Below are 19,672 nucleotides of genomic sequence, written 5' to 3'. Positions count from 1 at the left end.
TCCAGATTTCATCTGAGGATATTTCCTTTTTCACCACAGCCTTCTATGGGCATCGAAATATCACTTTGCCAATTCCACAAGAACTGTCTTAGCGAAAGGCTTCTTGGGGGGAAAGCTGTAACTCTGTGAGATGATTTCACAGAACACAAAGAAGTTTCTCAGAAAGCTTCTTTCTCTTTGTTATCGGAGTATATTTCGTTTGGCCCTATGGTCGTCACAGGGATCCGAAATATCTGTTCTCAGATTCCACAGAAATAAGGCTAGCAAAGAGATCCACGAAATACAGATGTAACTCTGTGAGATGAATTAACAGAACACTAAGCAGTTTCACAGAAAGCTTCTTTCCAGATTTCATCTGAGGATATTTCCTTTTTCACCATAGCCATCTATGGGCTTCCAAATATCTCTTTGCAATTCCACAAGAAATGTCTTAGCGAAAGGCTTCTTGAGAGGAAAGCTGTAACTCTGTGAGATGATTTCACAGAACACAAAGAAGTTTCTCAGAAAGCTTCTTTCTCTTTGTTATCAGAGGATATTTCCTTTGGCCCTATAGTCTTCAAAGGGATCCGAAATATCTGTTCTCAGATTCCACAGATATAAGGCTAGCAAAGAGATCCACGAAATACAGATGTAACTCTGTGAGATGAATGAACAGAACACTCAGCAGTTTCTCAGAAAGCTTCTTTCCAGATTTCATCTGAGGATATTTCCTTTTTCACCATAGCCCTCTATGGGCTTCCAAACTATCACTTTGCCAATTCCACAAGAACTGTCTTAGCGAAAGGCTTCTTGAGGGGAAATCTGTAACTCTGTGAGATGATTTCACAGAACACAAAGAAGTTTCTCAGAAAGCTTCTTTCTCTTTGTTATCGGACGATATTTCCTTTGGCCCTATGATCTTCAAAGGGATCCGTAATATCTGTTCTCAGATTCCGCAGAAATAAGGCTAGCAAAGAGATCCACGAAATACAGATGTAACTCTGTGAGATGAATTAACAGAACACTAAGCAGTTTCTCGGAATGCCTCTTTCCAGATTTCGTCTGAGGATATTTCCTTTTTCACCATAGCCCTCTATGGGCTTCCCAATATCACTTTGCCAATTCCACAAGAACTGTCTTGGCAAAAGGCTTCTTGAAGGGAAAGCACTAACTCTGTGAGATGATTTCACAGAACACAAAGAAGTTTCTCAGAAAGCTTCTTTCTCTTTGTTATCACAGGATATTTCCTTTGGCCCTATAGTCTTCAAAGGGATCCGAAATATCTGTTCTCAGATTCCACAGAAATAAGGCTTGCAAAGAGATCCACGAAATACAGATGTAACTCTGTGAGATGAATTAACAGAACACTAAGCAGTTAATCAGAAAGCTTCTTTCCAGATTTCGTCTGAGGGTATTTCCTTTTTCACCATAGCCCTCTATGGGCTTCCAAATATCACTTTGCCAATTCCACAAGAACTGTCTTAGCAAAAGGCTTCTTGAGGGGAAAGCTGTAACACTGTGAGATGATTTCACAGAATACAAAGAAGTTTCTCAGAAAGCTTCTTTCTCTTTGTTATCGGAGCATATTTCCTTTGGCCCTATAGTCTTCAAAGGGATCCGATATATCTGTTCTCAGATTCCACAGAAATAAGGCTAGCAAAGAGATCCAGGAAATACAGATGTAACTCTGTGAGATGAATTAACAGAACACTAAGCAGTTTCTCAGAAAGGTTCTTTCCAGATTTCATCTGAGGATATTTCCTTTTTCACCATAGCCCTCTATGGGCTTCCAAATATCACTTTGCCAATTCCACAAGAACTGTCTTTGCGAAAGGCTTTATGAGGGGAAAGCTGTAACTCTCTGGGATGATTACACAGAACACAAAGTAGATTCTCAGAAAGCTTCTTTCTCTTTGTTATCGTTGGATATTTCCTTTGGCCCTATATTCTCCAAAGGGATCAGAAATATCTGTTCTCACTTTCCCCAGAAATAAGGCTAGCAAAGACATCCACGAAATACAGATGTAACTCTGTGAGATGAATTAACAGAACACTAAGCAGTTTCTCAGAAAACTTCTTTCCAGATTTCATCTGAGGATATTTCCTTTTTCACCTTAGCCCTCTATGGGCTTCCCAATATCACTTTGCCAATTCCACAAGAACTGTCTTAGCGAAAGGCTTGTTGAGGGGAAAGCTGTAACTCTCTGAGATGATTTCACAGAACACAAAGAAGTTTCTCAGAAAGCTTCTTTCTCTTTGTTATCGGAGGATATTTCCTTTGGCCCTATAGTCTTCAAAGGGATCCGAAATATCTGTTCTCCGATTCCACAGAAATAAGGCTAGCAAAGAGATCCACGAAATACAGATGTAACTGTGTGAGATGAATTAACAGAACACTAAGCAGTTTCTCAGAAATCTTCTTTCCAGATTTCAACTGAGGATATTTCCTTTTTCACCATAGCCCTCTATGGGCTTCCCAATATCACTTTTCCAATTCCACAAGAACTGGCTTAGTGAACGTCTTGTTGAGGGGAAAGCTGTAACTCTGTGAGATGATTTCACAGAACACAAAGAAGTTTCTCAGAAAGCTTCTTTCTCTTTGTTATCGGAGGATATTTCCTTTGGCCCTATAGTCTTCAAAGGGATCCGAAATATCTGTTCTCAGATTCCACAGAAATAAGGCTAGCAAAGAGATCCAGGAAATACAGATGTAACTCTATGAGATGAATTAACAGAACACTAAGCAGTTTCTCAGAAAGGTTCTTTCCAGATTTCATCTCAGGATATTCCCTTTTTCACCATAGCACTCTACGGGCTTCCAAATATCACTTTGCCAATTCCACAAGAACTGTCTTAGCGAAAGGCTTCTTCAGGGGAAAGCTGTAACTCTCTGAGATGATTTCACAGAACACAAAGTAGTTTCTCAGAAAGCTTCTTTCTCTATGTTATCGGAGGATATTTACTTTGGCCCTATAGTCTTCAAAGGGATCCGAAATATCTGTTCTCAGATTCCACAGAAATAAGGCTACTAAAGAGATCCACGAAATACAGATGTAACTCTGTGAGGTGAATTAACAGAACTTTAAGCAGTTTCTCAGAAAGCTTCTTTTCAGATTTCAACTGAGGATATTTCCTTTTTCACCATAGCCCTCTATGGGCTTCCCAATATCACTTTGCCAATTCCACAAGAACTGTCTTAGCGAAAGGCTTCTTGAGGGGAAAGCTGTATCTCTGTGAGATGATTTCACAGAACACAAAGAAGTTTCTCAGAAAGCTTTTTCTCTTTGTTATCGCAGGATATTTCCTTTGTCCCAATAGTCTTCAAAGGGATCCGAAATATCTGTTCTCAGATTCCACAGAAATAAGTCTAGCAAAGACATCCACGAAATACAGATGTAACTCGGTGAGATGAATTAACAGAACACTAAGCAGTTTCTCAGAAAGCTTCTTTCCAGATTTCATCTGAGGATATTTCCTTTTTCACCACAGCCTTCTATGGGCATCGAAATATCACTTTGCCAATTCCACAAGAACTGTCTTAGCGAAAGGCTTCTTGGGGGGAAAGCTGTAACTCTGTGAGATGATTTCACAGAACACAAAGAAGTTTCTCAGAAAGCTTCTTTCTCTTTGTTATCGGCGTATATTTCGTTTGGCCCTATGGTCGTCACAGGGATCCGAAATATCTGTTCTCAGATTCCACAGAAATAAGGCTAGCAAAGAGATCCACGAAATACAGATGTAACTCTGTGAGATGAATTAACAGAACACTAAGCAGTTTCACAGAAAGCTTCTTTCCAGATTTCATCTGAGGATATTTCCTTTTTCACCATAGCCATCTATGGGCTTCCAAATATCTCTTTGCAATTCCACAAGAAATGTCTTAGCGAAAGGCTTCTTGAGAGGAAAGCTGTAACTCTGTGAGATGATTTCACAGAACACAAAGAAGTTTCTCAGAAAGCTTCTTTCTCTTTGTTATCAGAGGATATTTCCTTTGGCCCTATAGTCTTCAATGGGATCCGAAATATCTGTTCTCAGATTCCACAGATATAAGGCTAGCAAAGAGATCCACGAAATACAGATGGAACTCTGTGAGATGAATGAACAGAACACTCAGCAGTTTCTCAGAAAGCTTCTTTCCAGATTTCATCTGAGGATATTTCCTTTTTCACCATAGCCCTCTATGGGCTTCCAAACTATCACTTTGCCAATTCCACAAGAACTGTCTTAGCGAAAGGCTTCTTGAGGGGAAATCTGTAACTCTGTGAGATGATTTCACAGAACACAAAGAAGTTTCTCAGAAAGCTTCTTTCTCTTTGTTATCGGACGATATTTCCTTTGGCCCTATGATCTTCAAAGGGATCCGTAATATCTGTTCTCAGATTCCGCAGAAATAAGGCTAGCAAAGAGATCCACGAAATACAGATGTAACTCTGTGAGATGAATTAACAGAACACTACGCAGTTTCTCGGAATGCCTCTTTCCAGATTTCAACTGAGAATATTTCCTTTTTCACCATAGCCCTCTAAGGGCTTCCCAATATCACTTTGCCAATTCCACAAGAACTGGCTTAGCGAAAGGCTTGTTGAGGGGTAAGCAGTAACTCTGTGAGATGATTTCACAGAACACAAAGAAGTTTCTCAGAAAGCTTCTTTGTCTGTGTTATCGGAGGATATTTCCTTTGGCCCTGTAGTCTTCAATAGGATCCGAAATATCTGTTCTCAGATTCCACAGAAATAAGGCTAGCAAAGAAATCCACGAAATACAGATGTAACTCTGTGAGATGAATTAACTGAACACTGAGCAGTTTCTCAGAAAGCTTCTTTCCAGATTTCGTCTGAGGATATTTCCTTTTTCACCATAGCCCTCTATGGGCATCCAAATATCACTTTGCCAATTCCACAAGAACTGTCTTAGCAAAAGGCTTCTTGAGGGGAAAGCTCTAACTCTGTGAGATGATTTCACGGAACACAAAGAAGTTTCTCAGAGAGCTTCTTTCTCTTTGTTATCGGAGGATATTTCCTTTTACCCTGTAGTCTAAAGGGATCCGAAATATCTGTTTTCAGATTCCACAGAAATATGGCTAGCAAAGATATCCACGAAATACAGATGTAACTCTGTGAGATGAATTAACAGAACACTAAGCAGTTCTTAGGAATGCTTCTTTCCAGATTTCATGTGAGGATATTTCATTTTTCACCCTAGCCCTCTATGGGCTTCCAAATATCACTTTGCCAATTCCACAAGAACTGTTTTAGCGAAAGGCTTATTGAGGGGAAAGCTGTAACTCTGTGAGATGATTTCACAGAACACAAAGAAGTTTCTCAGAAAGCTTCTTTCTCTTTGTTATCGGAGGATATTTCCTTTGGTCCTATAGTCTTCAAAGGGATCCGAAATATCTGTTCTCAGATTCCACAGAAATAAGGCTAGCAAAGAGATCCACGAAATACAGATGTAACATTGTGAGATGAATTAACAGAACACTAAGTAGTTTCTCAGAAAGCTTCTTTCCATATTTCATCTGAGGATATTTCCTTTTTCACCATAGCCCTCTATGGGCATGCAAATATCACTTTGCCAATTACACAAGAACTGTCTTAGCGAATGGCTTCTTCTAGGGAAAGCTGTACCTCTGTGAGATGATTTCACAGAACATAAAGAAATTTCTCAGAAAGCTTCTTTCTCTTTGTTATCGGAAGATATTTCCTTTGGACCTATAGTCTTCAAAGGGATCCGAAATATCTCTTCTCAGATCCCACAGAAATAAGGCTAGCAGAGAGATCCACGAAATACAGATGTAACTCTGTGAGATGAATTAACAGAACACTAAGCAGTTTCTCAGAAAGCTTCTTTCCAGATTTCATCTGAGGATATTTCCTTTTTCACCATAGCCCTCTATGGGCTTCCAAATATCACTTTGCCAATTCCACAAGAACTGTCTTAGCGAATGGCTTCTTCTATGGAAAGCTGTTCTTCTGTGAGATGATTTGACAGAACACAAAGAAGTTTCTCAGAAAGCTTCTTTCTCTTTGTTATCGGAGTATATTTCCTTTGGCCCTATAGTCTTCAAAGGGATCCGAAATATCTGTTCTCAGATTCCACAGAAATAAGGCTAGCAAAGAGATCCACGAAATACAGATGTAACTCTGTGAGATGAATTAACAGAACACTAAGCAGTTTCTCAGAAAGCTGCTTTCCAGATTTCGTCTGAGGATATTTCCTTTTTCACCATAGCCCTCTATGGGCTTCCCACTATCACTTTGCCAATTCCACAAGAACTGTCTTAGCGAAAGGCTTCTTGAGGGGAAAGCTGTAACTCTGTGAGATGATTTCACAGAACACAAAGAAGTTTCTCAGAAAGCTTCTTTCTCTTTGTTATCGGACGATATTTCCTTTGGCCCTATGATCTTCAAAGGGATCCGTAATATCTGTTCTCAGATTCCGCAGAAATAAGGCTAGCAAAGAGATCCACGAAATACAGATGTAACTCTGTGAGATGAATTAACAGAACACTAAGCAGTTTCTCGGAATGCCTCTTTCCAGATTTCAACTGAGAATATTTCCTTTTTCACCATAGCCCTCTAAGGGCTTCCCAATATCACTTTGCCAATTCCACAAGAACTGGCTTAGCGAAAGGCTTGTTGAGGGGTAAGCAGTAACTCTGTGAGATGATTTCACAGAACACAAAGAAGTTTCTCAGAAAGCTTCTTTGTCTGTGTTATCGGAGGATATTTCCTTTGGCCCTGTAGTCTTCAATAGGATCCGAAATATCTGTTCTCAGATTCCACAGAAATAAGGCTAGCAAAGAAATCCACGAAATACAGATGTAACTCTGTGAGATGAATTAACAGAACACTGAGCAGTTTCTCAGAAAGCTTCTTTCCAGATTTCGTCTGAGGATATTTCCTTTTTCACCATAGCCCTCTATGGGCATCCAAATATCACTTTGCCAATTCCACAAGAACTGTCTTAGCAAAAGGCTTCTTGAGGGGAAAGCTCTAACTCTGTGAGATGATTTCACGGAACACAAAGAAGTTTCTCAGAGAGCTTCTTTCTCTTTGTTATCGGAGGATATTTCCTTTTACCCTGTAGTCTAAAGGGATCCGAAATATCTGTTTTCAGATTCCACAGAAATATGGCTAGCAAAGATATCCACGAAATACAGATGTAACTCTGTGAGATGAATTAACAGAACACTAAGCAGTTCTTAGGAATGCTTCTTTCCAGATTTCATGTGAGGATATTTCATTTTTCACCCTAGCCCTCTATGGGCTTCCAAATATCACTTTGCCAATTCCACAAGAACTGTTTTAGCGAAAGGCTTATTGAGGGGAAAGCTGTAACTCTGTGAGATGATTTCACAGAACACAAAGAAGTTTCTCAGAAAGCTTCTTTCTCTTTGTTATCGGAGGATATTTCCTTTGGTCCTATAGTCTTCAAAGGGATCCGAAATATCTGTTCTCAGATTCCACAGAAATAAGGCTAGCAAAGAGATCCACGAAATACAGATGTAACATTGTGAGATGAATTAACAGAACACTAAGTAGTTTCTCAGAAAGCTTCTTTCCATATTTCATCTGAGGATATTTCCTTTTTCACCATAGCCCTCTATGGGCATGCAAATATCACTTTGCCAATTACACAAGAACTGTCTTAGCGAATGGCTTCTTCTAGGGAAAGCTGTACCTCTGTGAGATGATTTCACAGAACATAAAGAAATTTCTCAGAAAGCTTCTTTCTCTTTGTTATCGGAAGATATTTCCTTTGGACCTATAGTCTTCAAAGGGATCCGAAATATCTCTTCTCAGATCCCACAGAAATAAGGCTAGCAGAGAGATCCACGAAATACAGATGTAACTCTGTGAGATGAATTAACAGAACACTAAGCAGTTTCTCAGAAAGCTTCTTTCCAGATTTCATCTGAGGATATTTCCTTTTTCACCATAGCCCTCTATGGGCTTCCAAATATCACTTTGCCAATTCCACAAGAACTGTCTTAGCGAATGGCTTCTTCTATGGAAAGCTGTTCTTCTGTGAGATGATTTGACAGAACACAAAGAAGTTTCTCAGAAAGCTTCTTTCTCTTTGTTATCGGAGTATATTTCCTTTGGCCCTATAGTCTTCAAAGGGATCCGAAATATCTGTTCTCAGATTCCACAGAAATAAGGCTAGCAAAGAGATCCACGAAATACAGATGTAACTCTGTGAGATGAATTAACAGAACACTAAGCAGTTTCTCAGAAAGCTGCTTTCCAGATTTCGTCTGAGGATATTTCCTTTTTCACCATAGCCCTCTATGGGCTTCCCACTATCACTTTGCCAATTCCACAAGAACTGTCTTAGCGAAAGGCTTCTTGAGGGGAAAGCTGTAACTCTGTGAGATGATTTCACAGAACACAAAGAAGTTTCTCAGAAAGCTTCTTTCTCTTTGTTATCGGAGGATATTTCCTTTGGCCCTATAGTCTCCAAAGGGATCCGAAATATCTGTTCTCAGATTCCACAGAAATAAGGCTAGCAAAGAGATCCACGAAATACAGATGTAACTCTGTGAGATGAATTAACAGAACACTAAGCAGTTTCTCAGAAAGCTTCTTTCCAGATTTCATCTGAGGATATTTCCTTTTTCACGATTGCCCTCTATGGGCTTCCGAATATCACTTTGCCAATTCCACAAGAACTGTCTTAGCGAAAGGCTTCTTGAGGGGAAAGCTGTAACTCTGTGAGATGATTTCACAGAACACAAAGAAGTTTCTCAGAAATCTTCTTTCTCTTTGTTATCGGAGGATATTTCCTTTGGCCCTATAGTCTCCAAAGGGATCCGAAATATCTGTTCTCAGATTCCACAGAAATAAGGCTAGCAAAGAGATCCACGAAATACAGATGTAACTCTGTGATATGAATTAACAGAACACTCAGCAGTTTCTCAGAAAGCTTCTTTCCAGATTTCATCTGAGGATATTTCCTTTTTCACCATAGCCCTCTATGGGCTTCCAAATATCACATTGCCAATTCCACAAGAACTGTCTTAGCAAAAGGCTTCTTGAGGGGAAAGCTCTAACTCTGTGAGATGATTTCACGGAACACAAAGAAGTTTCTCAGAAAGCTTTTTTCTCTTTGTTATCGGAGGATATTTCCTTTGGCCCTATAGTCTCCAAAGGGATCCGAAATATCTGTTCTTAGATTCCACAGAAATACGGCTAGCAAAGAGATCCACGAAATACAGATGTAACTCTGTGAGATGAATTAACAGAACACTAAGCAGTTCTTAGGAATGCATCTTTCCAGATTTCATGTGAGGATATTTCATTTTTCACCCTAGCCCTCTATGGGCTTCCAAATATCACTTTGCCAATTCCACAAGAACTGTTATAGCGAAAGGCTTATTGAGGGGAAAGCTGTAACTCTGTGAGATGATTTCACAGAACACAAAGAAGTTTCTCAGAAAGCTTCTTTCTCTTTGTTATCGGAGGATATTTCCTTTGGTCCTATAGTCTTCAAAGGGATCCGAAATATCTGTTCTCAGATTCCACAGAAATAAGGCTAGCAAAGAGATCCACGAAATACAGATGTAACATTGTGAGATGAATTAACAGAACACTAAGCAGTTTCTCAGAAAGCTTCTTTCCATATTTCATCTGAGGATATTTCCTTTTTCACCATAGCCCTCTATGGGCAGGCAAATATCACTTTGCCAATTACACAAGAACTGTCTTAGCGAATGGCTTCTTCTAGGGAAAGCTGTACCTCTGTGAGATGATTTCACAGAACATAAAGAAATTTCTCAGAAAGCTTCTTTCTCTTTGTTATCGGAAGATATTTCCTTTGGCCCTATAGTCTTCAAAGGGATCCGAAATATCTTTTCTCAGATCCCACAGAAATAAGGCTAGCAAAGAGATCCACGAAATACAGATGTAACTCTGTGAGATGAATTAACAGAACACTAAGCAGTTTCTCAGAAAGCTTCTTTCCAGATTTCATCTGAGGATATTTCCTTTTTCACCATAGCCCTCTATGGGCTTCCAAATATCACTTTGCCAATTCCACAAGAACTGTCTTAGCGAATGGCTTCTTCTATGGAAAGCTGTTCTTCTGTGAGATGATTTGACAGAACACAAAGAAGTTTCTCAGAAAGCTTCTTTCTCTTTGTTATCGGAGGATATTTCCTTTGGCCCTATAGTCTTCAAAGGGATCCGAAATATCTGTTCTCAGATTCCACAGAAATAAGGCTAGCAAAGAGATCCACGAAATACAGATGTAACTCTGTGAGATGAATTAACAGAACACTAAGCAGTTTCTCAGAAAGCTTCTTTCCAGATTTCGTCTGAGGATATTTCCTTTTTCACCATAGCCCTCTATGGGCTTCCCACTATCACTTTGCCAATTCCACAAGAACTGTCTTAGCGAAAGGCTTCTTGAGGGGAAAGCTGTAACTCTGTGAGATGATTTCACAGAACACAAAGAAGTTTCTCAGAAAGCTTCTTTCTCTTTGTTATCGGAGGATATTTCCTTTGGCCCTATAGTCTCCAAAGGGATCCGAAATATCTGTTCTCAGATTCCACAGAAATAAGGCTAGCAAAGAGATCCACGAAATACAGATGTAACTCTGTGAGATGAATTAACAGAACACTAAGCAGTTTCTCAGAAAGCTTCTTTCCAGATTTCATCTGAGGATATTTCCTTTTTCACGATTGCCCTCTATGGGCTTCCGAATATCACTTTGCCAATTCCACAAGAACTGTCTTAGCGAAAGGCTTCTTGAAGGGAAAGCTGTAACTCTGTGAGATGATTTCACAGAACACAAAGAAGTTTCTCAGAAATCTTCTTTCTCTTTGTTATCGGAGGATATTTCCTTTGGCCCTATAGTCTCCAAAGGGATCCGAAATATCTGTTCTCAGATTCCACAGAAATAAGGCTAGCAAAGAGATCCACGAAATACAGATGTAACTCTGTGATATGAATTAACAGAACACTCAGCAGTTTCTCAGAAAGCTTCTTTCCAGATTTCATCTGAGGATATTTCCTTTTTCACCAACGCCCTCTAGGGGCTTCCCAATATCACTTTGCCAATTCCACAAGAACTGTCTTAGCGAAAGTCTTATTGAGGGGAAAGTTGTAACTCTCTGAGATGATTTCACAGAACACAAAGAAGTTTCTCAGAAAGCTTCTTTCTCTTTGTTATCGGAGGATATTTCCTTTGGCCCTATAGTCTTCAAAGGGATCCGAAATGTCTGTTCTCAGATTCCACAGAAATAAGGCTAGCAAAGAGATCCAGGAAATACAGATGTAACTCTGTGAGATGAATTAACAGAACACTAAGCAGTTTCTCAGAAAGCTTCTTTCCAGATTTCATCTGAGGATATTTCCTTTTTCACCATAACCCTCTATGGGCATGCAAATATCACTTTGCCAATTCCACAAGAACTGTCTTAGGGAAAGGCTTCTTGAGGGGAAAGCTGTAACTCTCTGACATGATTTCACAGAACACAAAGAAGTTTCTCAGAAAGCTTCTTTCTCTTTGTTATCGGAGGATATTTCCTTTGGCCCTATAGTCTCCAAAGGGATCCGAAATATCTCTTCTCAGATTCCACAGAAATAAGGCTAGCAAGGAGATCCACGAAATACAGATGTAACTCTGTGAGATGAATTAACAGTACTCTAAGCAGTTTCTCAGAAAGCTTCTTTCCAGATTTCATCTGAGGATATTTCCTTTTTCACCATAGCGCTCTATGGGCTTCCCAATATCACTTTGCTAATTCCACAAGAACTGTCTTAGCGAGAGTCTTCTTGAGGGGAAAGCTGTATCTCTGTGAGATGATTTCACAGAACACAAAGAAGTTTCTCAGAAAGCTTCTTTCTCTTTGTTATCGGAGGATATTTCCTTTGGCCCTATCGTCTTCAAAGGGATCCGAAATATCTGTTCTCAGATTCCGCAGAAATAAGGCTAGCAAAGATCCACGAAATACAGATGTAAATCTGTGAGATGAATTAACAGAACACTAAGCAGTTTGTCAGAAAGCTTCTTTCCAGATTTCGTCTGAGGATATTTCCTTTTTCACCATAGCCCTCTATGGGCTTCCAAATATCACTTTGCCAATTCCACAAGAACTCTCTTAGCGAAAGGCTTCTTCAGGGGAAAGCTGTAACTCTGTGATATGATTACACAGAACACAAAGAAGTTTCTCAGAAATCTTCTTTCTCTTTGTTATCACAGGATATTTCCTTTGGCCCTATAGTCTTCAAAGGGATCCGAAATATCTGTTCTCAGATTCCACAGAAATAAGGCTAGCAAAGAGATCCACGAAATACAGATGTAACTCGGTTAGATGAATTAAGAGAACACTAAGCAGTTTCTCAGAAATCTTCTTTCCAGATTTCATCTGATGATATTTCCTTTTTCACCATAGCCCTCTATGGGCTTACAAATATCACTTTGCAATTCCACAAGAACTGTCTTAGCGAGAGCCTTCTTGAGGGGAAAGCTGTAACTCTGTGAGATGATTTCACAGAACACAAAGAAGTTTCTCAGAAAGCTACTTTCTTTTTTGTTATCGGAGGATATTTCCTTTGGCCCTATAGTCTCCAAAGGGATCCGAAATATCTCTTCTCAGATTCCAAAGAAATAAGGCTAGCAAAGAGATCCACGAAATACAGATGTAACTCTGTGAGATGATTTCACAGAACACAAAGAAGTTTCTCAGAAAGCTTCTTTCTCTTTGTTATCGGAGGATATTTCCTTTGGCCCTATAGTCTTCAAAGGGATCCGAAATATCTGTTCTCAGATTCCACAGAAATAAGGCTAGCAAATAGAACCACGAAATACCGATGTAACTCGGTGAGATGAATTAACACAACAGTCAGCACTTTCTCAGAAAGCTTCTTTCCAGATTTCATCTGAGGATATTTCCTTTTTCACCATAGCCCTCTATGGGCATGCAAATATCACTTTGCCAATTCCACAAGAACTGTCTTAGCGAATGGCTTCTTCTAGGGAAAGCTGTAACTCTGTGACATGATTTCACAGAATATAACGAAGTTTCTGAGAAAGCTTCTTTCTCTTTGTTATCGGAAGATATTTCCTTTGGCCCTATAGTCTTCAAAGGGATCCGAAATATCTCTTCTCAGATTCCACAGAAATAAGGCTAGCAAAGAGATCCAGGAAATACAGATGTAACTCTGTGAGATGAATTAACAGAACACTAAGCAGTTTCTCAGAAAGCTTCTTTCCAGATTTCATCTGAGGATATTTCCTTTTTCACCATAGCCCTCTATGGGCTTCCGAATATCACTTTGCCAATTCCACAAGAACTGTCTTAGCGAATGGCTTCTTCTATGGAAAGCTGTACTTCTGTGAGATGATTTGACAGAACACAAAGAAGTTTCTCAGAAAGCTTCTTTCTCTTTGTTATCGGATGATATTTCCTTTGGCCCTATAGTCTTCAAAGGGATCCGAATATCTGCTCTCAGATTCCACAGAAATAAGGCTAGCAAAGAGATCCACGAAATACAGATGTAACTCTGTGAGATGAATTAACAGAACACTAAGCAGTTTCTCAGAAAGCTTCTTTCCAGAATTCGTCTGAGGATATTTCCTTTTTCACCATAGCGCTCTATGGGCTTCCAAATATCACTTTGCCAATTCCACAAGAACTGTCTTAGGGAAAGGCTTCTAGAGGGGAAAGCTGTAACTCTCTGAGATGATTTCACAGAACACAAAGAAGTTTCTCAGAAAGCTTCTTTCTTTTTTCTTATCCCAGGATATTTCCTTTGGCCCTATAGTCTCCAAAGGGATCCGAAATATCTCTTCTCAGATTCCAAAGAAATAAGGCTGGCAAAGGGATCCACGAAATACAGATGTAACTCGTTGAGAGGAATTAACAGAACACTAAGAAGTTTCTCAGAAAGATTCTTTCCAGATTTCATCTGAGGATATTTCCTTTTTCACGATTGCCCTCTATGGGCTTCCGAATATCACTTTGCCAATTCCACAAGAACTGTCTTAGCGAAAGGCTTCTTGAGGGGAAAGCTGTAACTCTGTGAGATGATTTCACAGAACACAAAGAAGTTTCTCAGAAATCTTCTTTCTCTTTGTTATCGGAGGATATTTCGTTTGGCCCTATAGTCTCCAAAGGGATCGGAAATATCTGTTCTCAGATTCCACAGAAATAAGGCTAGCAAAGAGATCCACGAAATACAGATGTAACTCTGTGATATGAATTAAAAGAACACTCAGCAGTTTCTCAGAAAGCTTCTTTCCAGATTTCATCGGAGGATATTTCCTTTTTCACCAACGCCCTCTAGGGGCTTCCCAATATCACTTTGCCAATTCCACAAGAACTGTCTTAGCGAAAGTCTTACTGAGGGGAAAGTTGTAACTCTCTGAGATGATTTCACAGAACACAAAGAAGTTTCTCAGAAAGCTTCTTTCTCTTTGTTATCGGAGGATATTTCCTTTGGCCCTATAGTCTTCAAAGGGATCCGAAATATCTGTTCTCAGATTCCACAGAAATAAGGCTAGCAAAGAGATCCAGGAAATACAGATGTAACTCTGTGAGATGAATTAACAGAACACTAAGCAGTTTCTCAGAAAGCTTCTTTCCAGATTTCATCTGAGGATATTTCCTTTTTCACCATAACCCTCTATGGGCATGCAAATATCACTTTGCCAATTCTAGAAGAACTGTCTTAGCGAAAGGCTTATTGAGGGGAAAACTGTAACTCTGTGAGAAGATTTCACAGAACACAAAGAAGTTTCTCAGAAAGCTTCTTTCTCTTTGTTATCGGAGGATATTTCCTTTGGCCCTATAGTCTCCAAAGGGATCCCAAATATCTGTTCTCAGATTCCACAGAAATAAGGCTAGCAAAGAGATCCACGAAATACAGATGTAACTCTGTGAGATGAATTAACAGAACACTAAGCAGTTCTTAGGAATGCTTCTTTCCAGATTTCATGTGAGGATATTTCATTTTTCACCCTAGCCCTCTATGGGCTTCCAAATATCACTTGCCAATTCCACAAGAACTGTTTTAGCGAAAGGCTTATTGAGGGGAAAGCTGTAACTCTGTGAGATGATTTCACAGAACACAAAGAAGTTTCTCAGAAAGCTTCTTTCTCTTTGTTATCGGAGGATATTTCCTTTGGCCCTATAGTCTTCAAAGGGATCCGAAATATCTGTTCTCAGATTCCACAGAAATAAGGCTAGCAAAGAGATCCACGAAATACAGATGTAACATTGTGAGGTGAGTTAACAGAACACTAAGCAGTTTCTCAGAAAGCTTCTTTCCATATTTCATCTGAGGATATTTCCTTTTTCACCATAGCGCTCTTTCAGCTTCCAAATATCACTTTGCCAATTCCACAAGAACTGTCTTACCGAAAGGCTTGTTGAGGGGAAAGCTGTAACTCTGTGAGATGATTTCACAGAACACAAAGAAGTTTCTCAGAAAGCTTCTTTCTCTTTGTTTTCGGAGGATATTTCCTTTGGCCCTATAGTCTTCAAAGGGATCCGAAATACCTGTTCTCAGGTTCCACAGAAATAAGGCTAGCAAAGAGATCCACGAAATACAGATGTAACCCTGTGAGATGAATTAACAGAACACTCAGCAGTTTCTCAGAAAGCTTCTTTCCAGATTTCATCTGAGGATATTTCCTTTTTCACCATAGCCCTCTATGGGCATGCAAATATCACTTTGCCAATTACACAAGAACTGTCTTAGCGAATGGCTTCTTCTAGGGAAAGCTGTACCACTGTGAGATGATTTCACAGAACATAAAGAAATTTCTCAGAAAGCTTCTTTCTCTTTGTTATCGGAAGATATTTCCTTTGGCCCTATAGACTTCAAAGGGATCCGAAATATCTCTTCTCAGATCCCACAGAAATAAGGCTAGCAAAGAGATCCACGAAATACAGATGTAACTCTGTGAGATGAATTAACAGAACACTAAGCAGTTTCTCAGAAAGCTTCTTTCCAGATTTCATCTGAGGATATTTCCTTTTTCTCCATAGCCCTCTATGGGCTTCCAAATATCACTTTGCCAATTCCACAAGAACTGTCTTAGCGAATGGCTTCTTCTATGGAAAGCTGTTCTTCTGTGAGATGATTTGACAGAACACAAAGAAGTTTCTCAGAAAGCTTCTTTCTCTTTGTTATCGGAGTATATTTCCTTTGGCCCTATAGTCTTCAAAGGGATCCGAAATATCTGTTCTCAAATTCCACAGAAATAAGGCTAGCAAAGAGATCCACGAAATACAGATGTAACTCTGTGAGATGAATTAACAGAACACTAAGCAGTTTCTCAGAAAGCTTCTTTCCAGATTTCGTCTGAGGATATTTCCTTTTTCACCATAGCCCTCTATGGGATTCCCACTATCACTTTGCCAATTCCACAAGAACTGTCTTAGCGAAAGGCTTCTTGAGGGGAAAGCTGTAACTCTGTGAGATGATTTCACAGAACACAAAGAAGTTTCTCAGAAAGCTTCTTTCTCTTTGTTATCGGAGGATATTTCCTTTGGCCCTATAGTCTTCAAAGGGATCCGAAATATCTGTTCTCAGAATCCACAGAAATAAGGCTACAAAGAGATCCACGAAATACAGATGTAACTCTGTGAGATGAATTAACAGAACACTAAGCAGTTTCTCAGAAAGCTTCTTTCCAGATTTCATCTGAGGATATTTCCTTTTTCACCATTGCCCTCTATGGGCATGCAAATATCACTTTGCCAATTCCACAAGAACTGTCTTAGCGAATGGCTTCTTGAGGGGAAAGCTTTAACTCTGTGAGATGATTTCACAGAACAAAAAGAAGTTTCTCAGAAAGCTTCTTTCTCTTTGTTATCGGAGGATATTTCCTTTGGCCCTATAGTCTTCAAAGGGATCCGCAATATCTCTTCTCAGATTCCACAGAAATAAGGCTAGCAAAGAGATCCAGGAAATACAGATGTAAGTCTGTGAGATGAATTAACAGAACACTAAGCAGTTTCTCAGAAAGCTTCTTTCCAGATTTCATGTGAGGATATTTCCTTTTTCACCATAGCCCTCAATGGGCTTCCAAATATCACTTTGCCAATTCCACAAGAACTGTATTAGCGAAAGGCTTCTTGAGGGGAAAGCTGTAACTCTCTGAGATGATTTCACAGAACACAAAGAAGTTTCTCAGAAAGCTTCTTTCTCTTTTTTATCGGAGGATATTTCCTTTGGCCCTATAGTCTCCAAAGGGATCCGAAATATCTGTTCTCAGATTCCACAGAAATAAGGCTAGCAAAGAGATCCACGAAATACAGATGTAACTCTGTGAGATGAATTAACAGAACACTAAGCAGTTTCTCAGAAAGCTTCTTTCCAGATTTCATCTGAGGATATTTCCTTTTTCACGATTGCCCTCTATGGGCTTCCGAATATCACTTTGCCAATTCCACAAGAACTGTCTTAGCGAAAGGCTTCTTGAGGGGAAAGCTGTAACTCTGTGAGATTATTTCACAGAACACAAAGAAGTTTCTCAGAAATCTTCTTTCTCTTTGTTATCGGAGGATATTTCCTTTGGCCCTATAGTCTCCAAAGGGATCCGAAATATCTGTTCTCAGATTCCACAGAAATAAGGCTAGCAAAGAGATCCACGAAATACAGATGTAACTCTGTGATATGAATTAACAGAACACTCAGCAGTTTCTCAGAAAGCTTCTTTCCAGATTTCATCTGAGGATATTTCCTTTTTCACCAACGCCCTCTAGGGGCTTCCCAATATCACTTTGCCAATTTCACAAGAACTGTCTTAGCGAAAGTCTTATTGAGGGGAAAGTTGTAACTCTCTGAGATGATTTCACAGAACACAAAGAAGTTTCTCAGAAAGCTTCTTTCTCTTTGTTATCGGAGGATATTTCCTTTGGCCCTATAGTCTTCAAAGGGATCCGAAATATCTGTTCTCAGATTCCACAGAAATAAGGCTAGCAAAGAGATCCAGGAAATACAGATGTAACTCTGTGAGATGAATTAACAGAACACTAAGGAGTTTCTCAGAGAGCTTCTTTCCAGATTTCGTCTGAGGATATTTCCTTTTTCAACATAGCCCTCTATGGGCTTCCAAATATCACTTTGCCAATTCCACAAGAACTCTCTTAGCGAAAGGCTTCTTGAGGGGAAAGCTGTAACTCTGAGAGATGATTACACAGAACACAAAGAAGTTTCTCAGAAATCTTCTTTCTCTTTGTTATCACAGGATATTTCCTTTGGCCCTATAGTCTTCAAAGGGATCCGAAATATCTGTTCTCAGATTCCACAGAAATAAGGCTAGCAAAGAGATCCACGAAATACAGATGTAACTCGGTTAGATGAATTAAGAGAACACTAAGCAGTTTCTCAGAAATCTTCTTTCCAGATTTCATCTGATGATATTTCCTTTTTCACCATAGCCCTCTATGGGCTTCCAAATATCACTTTGCCAATTCCACAAGAACTGTCTTAGTAAGAGGCTTCTTGAGGGGAAAGCTGTAACTCTGTGAGATGATTTCACAGAACACAAAGAAGTTTCTCAGAAAGCTACTTTCTTTTTGTTATCGGAGGATATTTCCTTCGGCCCTATAGTCTCCAAAGGGATCCGAAATATCTCTTCTCAGATTCCAAAGAAATAAGGCTAGCAAAGAGATCCACGAAATACAGATGTAACTCTGTGAGATGATTTCACAGAACACAAAGAAGTTTCTCAGAAAGCTTCTTTCTCTTTGTTATCGGAGGATATTTCCTTTGGCCCTATAGTCTTCAAAGGGATCCGAAATATCTGTTCTCAGATTCCACAGAAATAAGGCTAGCAAATAGATCCACGAAATACCGATGTAACTCGGTGAGATGAATTAACACAACAGTCAGCACTTTCTCAGAAAGCTTCTTTCCAGATTTCATCTGAGGATATTTCCTTTTTCACCGTAGCCCTCTATGGGCATGCAAATATCACTTTGCCAATTCCACAAGAACTGTCTTAGCGAATGGCTTCTTCTAGGGAAAGCTGTACCTCTGTGACATGATTTCACAGAATATAACGAAGTTTCTGAGAAAGCTTCTTTCTCTTTGTTATCGGAAGATATTTCCTTTGGCCCTATAGTCTTCAAAGGGATCCGAAATATCTCTTCTCAGATTCCACAGAAATAAGGCTAGCAAAGAGATCCAGGAAATACAGATGTAACTCTGTGAGATGAATTAACAGAACACTAAGCAGTTTCTCAGAAAGCTTCTTTCCAGATTTCATCTGAGGATATTTCCTTTTTCACCATAGCCCTCTATGGGCTTCCGAATATCACTTTGCCAATTCCACAAGAACTGTCTTAGCGAATGGCTTCTTCTATGGAAAGCTGTACTTCTGTGAGATGATTTGACAGAACACAAAGAAGTTTCTCAGAAACCTTCTTTCTCTTTGTTATCGGATGATATTTCCTTTGGCCCTATATTCCTCAAAGGGATCCGAAATATCTGTTCTCAGATTCCACTGAAATAAGGCTAGCAAAGAGATCCACGAAATACAGATGTAACTCTGTGAGATGAATTACCAGAACACTAAGCAGTTTCTCAGAAAGCTTCTTTCCAGAATTCGTCTGAGGATATTTCCTTTTTCACGATAGCCCTCTATGGGCTTCCAAATATCACTTTGCCAATTCCACAAGAACTGTCTTAGCGAAAAGCTTCTTGAAGGGAAAGCTGTAACTCTGTGAGA

Source organism: Macaca mulatta, chromosome 15 (genome assembly GCF_049350105.2).
Source record: "Macaca mulatta isolate MMU2019108-1 chromosome 15, T2T-MMU8v2.0, whole genome shotgun sequence".
NCBI classification, from domain to species: Eukaryota; Metazoa; Chordata; class Mammalia; order Primates; family Cercopithecidae; genus Macaca; species Macaca mulatta.
This window is presented reverse-complemented; position numbering follows the sequence as displayed.